This window comes from Lepisosteus platostomus, chromosome 15 (assembly GCF_059453375.1).
Source record: "Lepisosteus platostomus isolate fLepPlt1 chromosome 15, fLepPlt1.hap1, whole genome shotgun sequence".
Taxonomy (NCBI): domain Eukaryota; kingdom Metazoa; phylum Chordata; class Actinopteri; order Semionotiformes; family Lepisosteidae; genus Lepisosteus; species Lepisosteus platostomus.
The window spans coordinates 5,686,774-5,698,393 of NC_142625.1; the positions used below are offsets into that span (position 1 = coordinate 5,686,774).

At 40.1% G+C, this 11,620-nt stretch overlaps 1 pseudogene; it reads left to right on the plus strand.

Moving 5' to 3' along the window:
- Nucleotides 1-7,972: 7,972 nt before the first annotated feature.
- Nucleotides 7,973-11,290, plus strand: LOC148647756 (uncharacterized; annotated as a pseudogene).
- Nucleotides 11,291-11,620: the final 330 nt, after the last annotated feature.

The following is an 11,620-nucleotide window of genomic DNA, read 5'->3' on the forward strand; positions in this document are numbered from 1 at the left end:
TTGGACAGATTCCAAGTGCTTGTACAAATGTGCTAAAGAAATTATACTTTGAGTATACAGCTTGTCCAAAGTCATCCATTATTAATACTATTAGTAATATCTACAGTAAGGGCATTGATGCATAAATATTTCTGATAAATGTAGGTTGTGTACTTTTGTCCAACTGAGCAATCTTGCTTTCATAAAATATACCAAAACTTTAATGACTGATGATTAATATGCTGTAATACACAGTTCAAAATTAAATGCTCAAATGCTGTAAATGAGAGGTTAAGCTCCCCCTGGCGGTTTTACAAGGCGACGCCGGATAGTTTCCGGCAGAGCGTCAAATGATACGTGACACCACGTGATACCGCGTGACACCGCGACACGCCCACCGGGGTATGCCGCGAAATACCTCACCCATTTTGAATGGCTGCATCTGTAGGTGACTATTCATTGTTATTAAAAAGACTTAAATTCGATCATGTCGTGATATTTAGAAATATAAATTTGTTTGGTGCGAGTGAGGTTTTATTTAATCTCTGACCAAGGGAAACGTTTCATTTTTTCAAAGAAATGTTTGTTGAAAAATAAAGTCATAGTTCCATGGGATTCAATCACAGACCATGTGACATGGGAGTCAGGAAACTAACACACAGAGCCACCGGATTTAATAACGCAATAAAAACGCTATAAAATAATGTGACTAGGCACAGAAAAAGTTTACAGCACAGTACAATAATAAATGCTGACCATGACTTTAGAAACATAAATCATCTTACACTCAATTTAAACACAAGCTGTCTTTCTGTATGAACCTCTAAGCTGGTTCATACAGAAAATGTAGAAATGCATTAGCCTGATTATGATTAAAAAACACATAATTAAACACGCGTTTGCGATTTAAATCAGAACACGATTTAAATCAATATAAATGTTTATATTGTAACGCATACTGTCCAGCCTCCATTTCTCTATAAAAATTTACTCTGTTGCACACACACACACAATAGAAGCAGGAACCGCCGCCAGAAGGGAAGAAGGTGACTATTCATTGTTATCAAAAATGACTTAGAATCGATCATGTTGTGATATTTTGAAATATAAAAGTCAATTGATTGTCCATAATATCGCTATTCTATTTTTTCGAAGAAATGTTTGTTAAAAGAAGAGTCCAGCACTAGCTGGACTCGAACACACAACCTGTGCGTTGTTAGTCACGCACCTAGACCAGTACGCTACAAGACAGCTCGCATGAACAGGCAGGCGAAACAGCCCTACACAGCCCTGTTGCAGCACACGAATATAATCATACCGTTATTAAATTCTTTAGATACGCGATTCCATATTATATTCCCTTTTAATCAAATTCTAAAAGTATGCTTGTTGACTCCGGTATCACGTTAAAGACTTCGAAGCTTAAAATGTTTAGGGAGAAATGGAATACTGGTGTGTATTTTTTCTTTAAAGTACCGAGACCAGCCATATTAATGTTCCAAAATTAATATCGTTTATGGCCTTCACACGCGGTGCAGTATGCTCCTATTCTTTTTATGCTCAGCTACTAAGATTTCCCTTCAGTGGTAAAATTAGATATGAATATTCAATACTTAAACGGGCACAGTTAAGACATTAAATATACATATACATACTGTATACAGTACAGTTTGCATACTGTAATATGTTTATGTTCCTAAATCAATCTCTTTTATGAGCATGTGAAAGGCAAGGTGAATCACTGTACTTTGCATGATTGGAAACAAATGCGTGATTGCGAAATGCTGTGGTGTTACTTTTACATAGACGGTCAATGAAAAAAAGAATGTTGACCAGGGCAATACTTTGAGTTTACACTTACAGCTTGTCCAAGGTCATTCATTATTAATACTATTAGTAATATTTTCGTTAAAGACTTTGATGGCGACAGCTCAAACATGAGAGGTTGAGCTTTATTAGCTCCACTTTGCGGAAATTCTGGATACTATTATTTTGCTTGTCGTATTATAGGAGAATTTACGGTAACTAGCGGTATTTACCGGTAACTCGCAGTATTTACCGGTAGCTTGCGGTAGACTGCGTACAGCGTACCGGAAAATAATGCGGTATAGCCCGTGCATTTTGAATGGCTGCATCTGTTATGTTATTACATGTTACTGTTATTGCTATTATTACATGTTACTGTTATTACGTGTTACTGTCTATTGTCTTATCTTCTGTCCTATTTATATACTGCACCTGAGTGACTAATGAGAAACACTTTTCATTATACTATGCACCTGTGTAAGTTTAATGACAATAAAGTTGAATTGAATTAAAATAGGCTTACAAAGCTGAAGGGCTTCTCTGTTATGCTAACAATGGCACTGTCTATATGGGAAATAGTTCCCTTAGTTGTTATCAAAATGTTCCATAAAGATAGACTACCGCACCAACCCTTCCTCAGTTTTTATGCAGCCCAGTACTTCAGCAGAGGTTGTACTTTCAAGTCCTCTGGAATGCGAAGTTACAATGGGACTTATTTAATTTGTGGGCATTGAGCATATCCCTGGCTTCCACCTGACTGGGTAGGGTCATGCTACATAGGATACATTACCCCAGCAATGCGGCATTCTACTGTTATCCCTTTTGAGCACTATGATAACCAAATCAAACGGGCCATCTCCGAAGGAGACCGGCTGACAGCTGTTCTGTTCCCCATGTACGTGGTTGGAAGGGCCATGAAGGAAATTTGGCTCCTCGAAAGTATCCTGGAACGTGTCAGCAATGACACTGTAGAAGCCCTCGACAAACTGTCTGCCGAGCTGGTAGCAATGCAAACCATGGTTCTCCAAAATCGGATGGCCCTCGACTTTATATTAGCTGCAAAAGGAGGGACCTGCACCCTCATAGGCTCTGAGCACTGTACTTACAATCCAGACAGCTCAGAAGAAATCTCCGATTTCGCAAGGAAGCTGCGAAGCTACACGAAACCCCAGGATGGACCCTATGGGGCAGGGTCAGTGGTGCATTAGGAATTCTAGGTGCCTTTATATTGCAGGGATTATTGCTCTTATTGGGCTGTGTAATTGGAGTATATGTTTGCCTTTCAGTCATAAATGTTGTTGTACTTGCACATCAAAAAAAATCCAAGCCCAGATGTCTAACACAGATGTAAATGCAATGTTAATTAAATGTTAAGAACAAAGGAGACAAGAAGAGGAAATTGACAGGCTGATGCAGATAGGCACTTAAAGAGTTGTAGAGTAGTAGAATAGTTTTTATACCATATGTACATCTACTTTAGAATTATTAATTTAGCTGATCTCTCGGACATACACAGTACAATGGACAAACACAACGCAGACAACAGGAACAATTATAATGTAGACAACAGAAACAATAAAGTCGGATGGTTGTGCTTTAAAGTACAAAAGGGGGAAGTTTGGAAGACCGAGTCAAAAAGTCAAGACAGTGACTATGCGCGGGAAAGGTTTTCTGTTCGCACCTAAGACCACTGTCTTAGGTGCAAACTAAAGCCTGTGATTCCTCACACACATTCAACAAGAGAGAAATTAAACAGATTGCAGGATACCAAATGGCATCTTCCTGTCCTGTTTGTTTGACTTCTGACCTCTGTATGTTCCTTTGATATGTTAAAGTCTTGCCTACTTTTAATGTATAAAAAGGAAAGTGTAACTTCAGTCCAGTGAGCATGTCTTGAGTGCTAGGGGAAACCCTTTCTCTGCGATATGCTCCCCTTCAGCTGATTGTATTAAAGATCTCTGTTTGACAATCTCCTAACCTGAGTGAAGACTGAGTTTTCTTCAACAGGATGTCAACAAATGCCCAGTTCTGCTTCCCCTGTTGCTGAAAGTACGAAGCAGAAAATAACGAGATAAAACTAAAGCTTAGTGTGCAGCAAGGTCCGGTAGTCTATGCAGGCAGAAATACTGCAAATCTGATGTTAGTCTGAAAGAGATATGGAAAAGCATTTGTAATATTCTTTTGTACAAAACCCTGTTTCAAGTCCTCTCTGCACTTGGGAGCCATCACTTCTCAATATAAAGCAAAATAATCTTTTTATTGCATTTTAAAATATATATATATTTTTACAGCAATATTCTTTGAAATGCATTTGATAGAAATTGTGATTTAACAAATACAAAAACAAAATGCACATCTTTCCACAGAACTCATAATATTTCAAATTATTCCAGATCAAGTGAAATATTTGAATCAGTACCCGATATAAAACATATATTCAACAATATATTATATTATTTAATGTTTGTATCTTAACTAAAACAGGAGCATTCCAACAGTATATAATTAAGAAATCACTATTAATTTTAAAAATGTAATAGTTTAATCAAATTAACCATGTCTCTATAAAGTGTTTTACTCATTAATGATATATTGAAGGAAAACTTTTCCCTTAATTCTTACCACTAGTAGCAATAATACAGTTCAAGCCTGTATTTATTTAGACAAAGAATAGGCTGCTCTGAAAAAGTCCTTTAGTTTAGTTCACTTTAAATTTTAAAGTTAAAATATACTTTATTTTTAGTATCAGTTAAGCACCCGGAAGTAGACTACAAAATGTGTTAGTGTTGTTTGAAAGCTACAGTATTTAAAGAAAAATATTCGCTTTGGATATTAATGCTTTTAAAAACTTCTTTTAAAATCCTGTTTAAATGCAGGTCGCGCTTTTTAAAACCGTGGTTTTGTAAAAAAACTGGAAAAAAACAAAACCTTCACATATTTAGAGAGAAACGCCTCAGAAAAGCTTCATTTCTGAGGCGAGGAAAAATCTTCCACAAATAAACTGGGATCACTTCAGAAAAAAAAACGTATGGAAATTCTCTAAATGAACGGTAAAATATTTCAAACTGAATAAAAAAGAGAAAGAAGAAAGGTGTTAGTGGGGCCAGCAGGGGGCGCTCACCTTGCAGTCCATGTGGGTCCTAATGCTCCAGTATAGTGACGGGGACACTATACTGTAAACAAGTGCCGTCCTTCGGATGAGCTGTAAAACCGAGGTCCTGACTCTTTGTGGTTATTAAAAATCCCAGGGCGTTTCTCGAAAAGAGTAGGGGTGTAACCCGGTGTCCTTGCCCCATTTCCCATTGGCCCTTACCAATCATGGCTTCCTAATAATCCCCATCTATGAACTGGCTTCATTACTCTGCTCTCCTCCCCACTGATAGCTGATGTGTGGTGAGCATTCTGGTGCACTATGGTTGCCGTTGCATTAAAGGTGGGGCTGCACACTGGTGGTGGTGGAGGGGAGTCCCCATTACCTGTAATGCACTTTGAGTGGAGTGTCCAGAAAAGCGCTATGTAAGTGTAAGCAATTATTATTATTTGTGTATTTTGCTGCAGTTGCCCGGGAACAGCGATCCCTCAATGTGATGAGCTGTAGATGTTATAGAGAAAGACAACATTTGGAGAACAGGTGTGAGGAAACAATTGAGCTACCTGTGTGCTTACTTGTAGTACATGTGTGCACCTTCTGCTCAATTATAAAGCATTAGAACTGCAAATGTGTTTGGTGGTAGAAGGAGTTCGGGGATGTTGTTCCTGGAAAAGATCTGAAGTTAGGGGAGCCAGGAGAGATGAAATTAAATTCTTCAATGAAGACACCATCTCAGGCAAATCTGAAATTACATTTGAGGGATAATTACAGTAAATTAATGTCACACCGGCCAAGTAAGTCCCAAACAATTGCTGGCATGGCAGGCTACAGAAATATTCATAACAGCTCATTTTTAATTGCCTGATATGACCATATATGATGCTGAACTCTGCCTTTAAATGGGTCACTAGGCTTTTTTGGGATGAAAGTTACATTGTGACATAGTTGTTCTTCCTAGTTTAACTACAGTTGTTCAGGTCACGCAATGACAACCAAATACAAGAAAATGATTACATCTCAAATAAATAAAAGCTATACACCTATAAGGTACTGTAGATGTAGGCCTGCCTAATTAAGTGGCCAGTGAGTGTAGGTTCAAGGTAGGTGTTTCTAATAAAGTGGTCGGTTAAGTTAATGTTAAGTGTTTTTTGGAACTTGGCAAACCTCAGTGGACTCATTGTTAAATACTTAATACAATGTCCTTTTCTGAATTTCTTTGACGTCTCCTCTGTACTTGTCAGCCTGTTCCTTATTTCAATGAGTTCAGCCTTAGGATATGACACTCTGTAACTCACTTAACCCTATACAATGAACCTTAGACTACTACTAAGGGGTCGCAGTCTAAAGAGTTAGAAGAAAGATTTAACTTTGTTAACATAATCTAAAATCTACTGTATGGATACACTGTACATTCCTGAAGTTTAACCTAGTGTTAATTATGTTGCTGGCATATGTAGTTTGCTGATTTGTTAATAATTAGACATTTGTCTCAAACTGCAGCACAGTGAAGAAGACTCAGACAATGTGATTGAAAATGACAACATGCAGGTGTGTATATTTCAATCCTAAAAAAAGAAAAAGCTTTGAACTGAGTTTCACTAACTACATAGCCCAATCACAATATAAGTCGTGTTTTAGTGGAGAAGATTTTGATATAACTAAAAAATTTGTTTAATATTGCAGCTAAGTGGTAAGGAATCTGATGAGACCCCAAATGAGGAGGATGATTTTCATAATGACGACTTACAGGTGTGTAAATTACAACCCCAAAATAACAAAAAATATGTTTCTCTAAGAACATACCCCGAGTCACAATCCAAGTCATGCCATTATTAGAAAAAATACTGGCATGATTGATAAATGTGTTGAACATTGCAGCTAATTGGAGAAGAATCTGATGAGACCCCAACTGCTGAGGATGATTTTCATAATGATGACATACAGGTGTATTCTGAAATAACACAGGATCTCAAGTGGGACAATTATATCATTGTCACCTAAACCTCCATCATAGTTCAGTTTGTGCTGCCAGCTACCAGTAATACAGTATACCCTGTTAGGTGTTTTGTGTGGCTCCATCTGGACAATTCTATTATACTTGTTTTTTTTAGTTTGGTCTATAGACTGTTCTCTGCATGCAAGGATATAAAAGTCTGTCATGTCCCAACAGGAAAACTTGTTTGATGCCTCTTTCAATCCGGACAAAAAGATCTACACTGGGTCATATCTGACCATGGGTGCACTCCTAATACAGTATGATGGCATATATCTTGAGACAAATTGTCAATAGCAGCTACAAAAGATCTACTTGAGCTGTTAAAGTATATTATGCCAGGATGTATAAAAATATAAAGGTTTCTAGACAAGCAGTTTTTTTATTTGAATGACAAAGCCCAAGTGTCATGATTGTAGTCCCTCCCCCTTTAGGTTGCTCTGGCTCTTTCACTGCTGAGTTGATTTTGTGCACCTGCCCCCTGTTCCAGCCCATCTTAACAGCCAGACGCTCACTCTGTTCCAGGCTCTGCATTGGTTCCCGTACCAGGCGAGTCCGGGACCTGGAGCGTCTGGTCCCATTCCCCCCTTGTTCCCCCCGAACCTCCACCGGATCCCGCTCCGGTTTTTAATCCCATTTGTCTTCGTCTCAGATGGACCGCCAGGCTCTGGACATTTGTCTCGTCTTGGATTTCCCTTTTGGACAGTTTGCCTTGGATACACCCCCCAGAACACCTGCGCACCAGGGACACACCCCCGTTTTCATTCCTGACCCCTGCATGCTTTTTTCCCTGTGTTTTCCTCACTTTTCTCAGATTGTGTCGTCTGCATAGGGTCCTGAAGACGCTTCGTTACACCAAGACCACTACTATTGTCCTGAATGTCATCGTTGCCTTGGTGTTAATCCTGGTGCCCAGTGTGATCGACTGTCAAATGAGATTTCATAAGGAAAGCCTACTGAAATCAGCCAGTTACTTCTTATTCATGCCCCTCACAAATCAGCTCAGGTATTCATTCTGATATCAGTTCATACAAAGATCAGGAAGCACTTCCACTCCACAGAGATTAATACATTCTGTGGTTACAAAGAGCAGGCGAAATTTACAGATGTTGTTGAGAACATTACAGTATCATTCAACTGTGATGGGTCCCCTGTTTTCAAATCATCACACATTCCTATCTGGCCCATTTTGTTCACCATTAATGAGCTGCCTTTGATAGATGTAAAAATGTTGTATTGCACACAGTATGGTTTGCCAGACATAAATCTAGAGTTGACACATATTTTACCCCCATTATCTCTGAGATGCAGAAGTTAGGTAGTGCTGGGTTTACTTAGGAAGACAGAAATGTTTTACTACATAGGAGAAGAGTAAAAGTCCAGGTATGTGTGTATGATACAGTAGCACGGGCCATGGTTCAGAACTTTAAACAGTTAAATGGCACATTTGATTGTGGGATTTGCTATCACCAAGGTCAGATAGTTGCTAAAGGCAGGGTATTCACTAGATTTACTGTCTAGAGTAGGAGTCAGAATCGAGACACATGGAAGATATAATGCGACTGGCTGAACTGGTCACAAAGAGGAATAATGGCCAAGCTGACATGTGGCTGGCTGAACTGGTCCCAGAGAGGAATAAAGGCCAAGCTGACATGGGTGTAAAAGGTCCAAGCCCCCTCGTTTTGGTACCATCATTTGATGAAATCGGAGGCTTTGTACCAAATTACATGCACTCTGTATGTCTTGGGCCTGTCAGACAGTCTGTTAACCTCTGGTTTGTTTCCAATTCACCCTTCCATCTGACACCTTCCACACGAACAGAAATAGATCAAAATAAGTGTGAAATCCATCCTCCAAATGAGGTTCATAGAAACCCAAGGCCTCTTTCAGATAGAAATCTTTGGAAAGCATCTGAATGGCGAGCTTTTCTTCTCCTGTATTCACCCATCATCTTGAGAAATTCTTTACCCAGGCAATGTTGTAACCACTGGATGCTTCTTGCCTGCGCACTGCATATACTTTTGTCCCAAACTGTCACTGATGAAGAGCTCAATTGTGCTGAGTTGTGCCTTATACAGTTTGTAGCTCAGGTTACAGGTCTTTATGGCATTGAACACTGCTCATATAACTGTCACTTACTAACACATCTCACACAAAGTGTCAGGGACTGGGGCCTCCTGTGGGCCAATTCAGCATTTGCATACGAGGATTTTTCAGTGCAACACAAGCTGTAGCATCACAAATCTTCAAGTATTTTTTTGCTCTCCAAAAAGTGCTTAGATTTGGAGAGTCAGTCCTACAAACTGCAAATGAGGATGTAAGGTGTTTTTTAGGTGGTTCTTTAGATGTTAAAAGTCATGATAACTTCTTCTAATAATTATTATAAGAGCACATTTTTATTAAAATTGTATGTACATTTTATGTACAAATGTCATACTCTAAAATGGAAGTAGGTCTTATTTTTTTAAACAGATTTTAAATATATATTTTTATTTTAGGAACATAATTGTTATTTATGCTATATATGTAAGTGTATACTTATTTATTTTTCTGCTACTTATATTTGCATGTTCGTTTGTGTGACAGAGAGAACTCTGTCACCGTCCGCAGACAGTACATTACACGACACTCATTATCCATCTTAAGTTACATCCGATCTCGCATACACTTTCCTGTCGGCTAGCTAGCTCATGAGGGTGCACACCCGGGGCTTGGCTAGCAGTTTCCTATTTCCATACACGCAATACATTATCACCTCTTATTTCAAAATCAGTTTCTGTTACCTGAAGAGACACAAACACAAACTCTGTTTCTCTTTATTTGTACTTATCTGTGTGAGAGAGCGCTCTGTCTGTTTTTTTTGTCTCTTCCGTGTTGCTGTCCGACATCCGGGTATGGTGGCCTCAGGGGTCCAAACCCAATACCCGTTTTCAGCCTGGCTTTATAATGTCAACATGGAGTGGTGCATGCGCACATCTTCCGGTAAAGAAAGTACCATTTTCACAGGAGGTTAAAAATAAGTTAAATGTATTCAGGGTTGGTATTTTTCTTTTGTACATTCTGTTTACACTATTCTTTAAAAGAAAGAAGGAATTCCCATGTTAGGGAAATTAGTTTATCTGGGGTGAAATGCAGCTCCATAATTTTGTAACAGTGGTACAGTCCAAGGGGGCAGGGCTATATGGTACCTATTTAGGAGGGGGGAGAGATCTAACGGGGCTTAGTCTTGCTATTGCTACAGTGTGGAGCTGATAGGACGTAAGTGTGGTAGAACTCCTGATCTCTTTCTTAGAGAAAGGGTTTGTTTTGTGTATGTGTGTGCTAGTTCCATTTTGTTGTTTTTTTTGTTTTGTTATATATAATTGTTTGTGGGGAGCATTGTCATAATATACTATCATCTTTGCACCTAAGTGCAATTGCAAGGACTCACTTGGGCACCACTCCTGCCCTTTCTGTCTGGGCAACAAAAGAGAGAGGAGGGATTGTTTGAAGAATTACATGGACTTAAAACCTCCCTTCAGGAGATCTTAATTGCACCCAGGATTGTACCGGCATCGCAGGCTCAGGGAGCGACACCTGGAAACATGGAGACAGCAGAAAGTCTATGGCTTGCTCTTCGAACACCAGTACCACAACAACGCACTACAGTGACATCAGGTCGGGACCTGGGTCCACCAAGCTCAACACCCATGTCTGCTACACGTGCTTCAGCAGAGGGCATGTTCTGTAAAGAGCCTAAGATGCCCCCTGTTGTAACAGAAGAAATAAGGTTCTTGATCCCGAGATGAAGTGAAACAGATGAGTTTATTGCATGCAAGGAACAATAAAGCCGAAGTCTTGTTTCCCGCAAGAAACAACAAAACCGAAGTATTGTTCCCCGTATTGTTACAAACTTTTGGGTTATATACAGTTTTCTTCTCCGTTTCTGACGTCACTCGGTCTGATGGTAAAGAGGGGGGTTCATGGTATTTGGCCAGTTTATGATGTTCTGGGCAAATGGTCAGTTTAACATTACACCCAGGGGGGTTCCTAGCTGGCATCTGCAATCCTTATCAGTTAACCCCCTTTCCTGCCATAAACCCCTGCTTGTGACTTGGAAGTCTAAACCCCCTACAGAAAAGATTAAATTCAAACCCCCGTCTTCACATCTTTCTTCACCCCCTACCAGCAAGGTGAGGACATTGAAAACTATCTCCTGCGATTTGAGCGCATGGCCAGAACCTGGAAGTGGCCAGAGAAGGAGTGGGCCTGTCGGCTAGGGCCTCTGCTTACAGGCAAGGCCTTGGAGGCTTACAGTGCCATGGATGAGGACCAATCGTGTCCTCGAGCAAGAGGAGCAGAGTCAGGAGCTGGCGGGCAGCTTCCAGGAGTCGAAGTTCCTGCTGCGAACCCAAGAGACTCGAGCACCTGACCCCATGTAGAGCCCTCGGCTTCCCAAGAGAGGCCCAGGAGAAGATGCACTGCGCCGGGGGGAGAGAGCAGAGGAAGTTGCCTCCCGGGAAGTTCCTCGTCTCAAAAACCGGCGCTGCAGTGGCACCTTCAGGCCGACATCCAGGGGCTTCGATAGAGACATCCTCCAGCATTGCAGGGAGCCCAACTGCACGTTAGTCTTTTGCATTGGGCTTTTATTCAGACATCCGTTAGACCGACGTGAAAACTGAACAGCCGGACAACAGTCTGGGTCTGGCAGTTCTTTACTGGAGCATTCTGTATAATAGCAAAAATAAACATGAAGATGTGGACATGTAGAA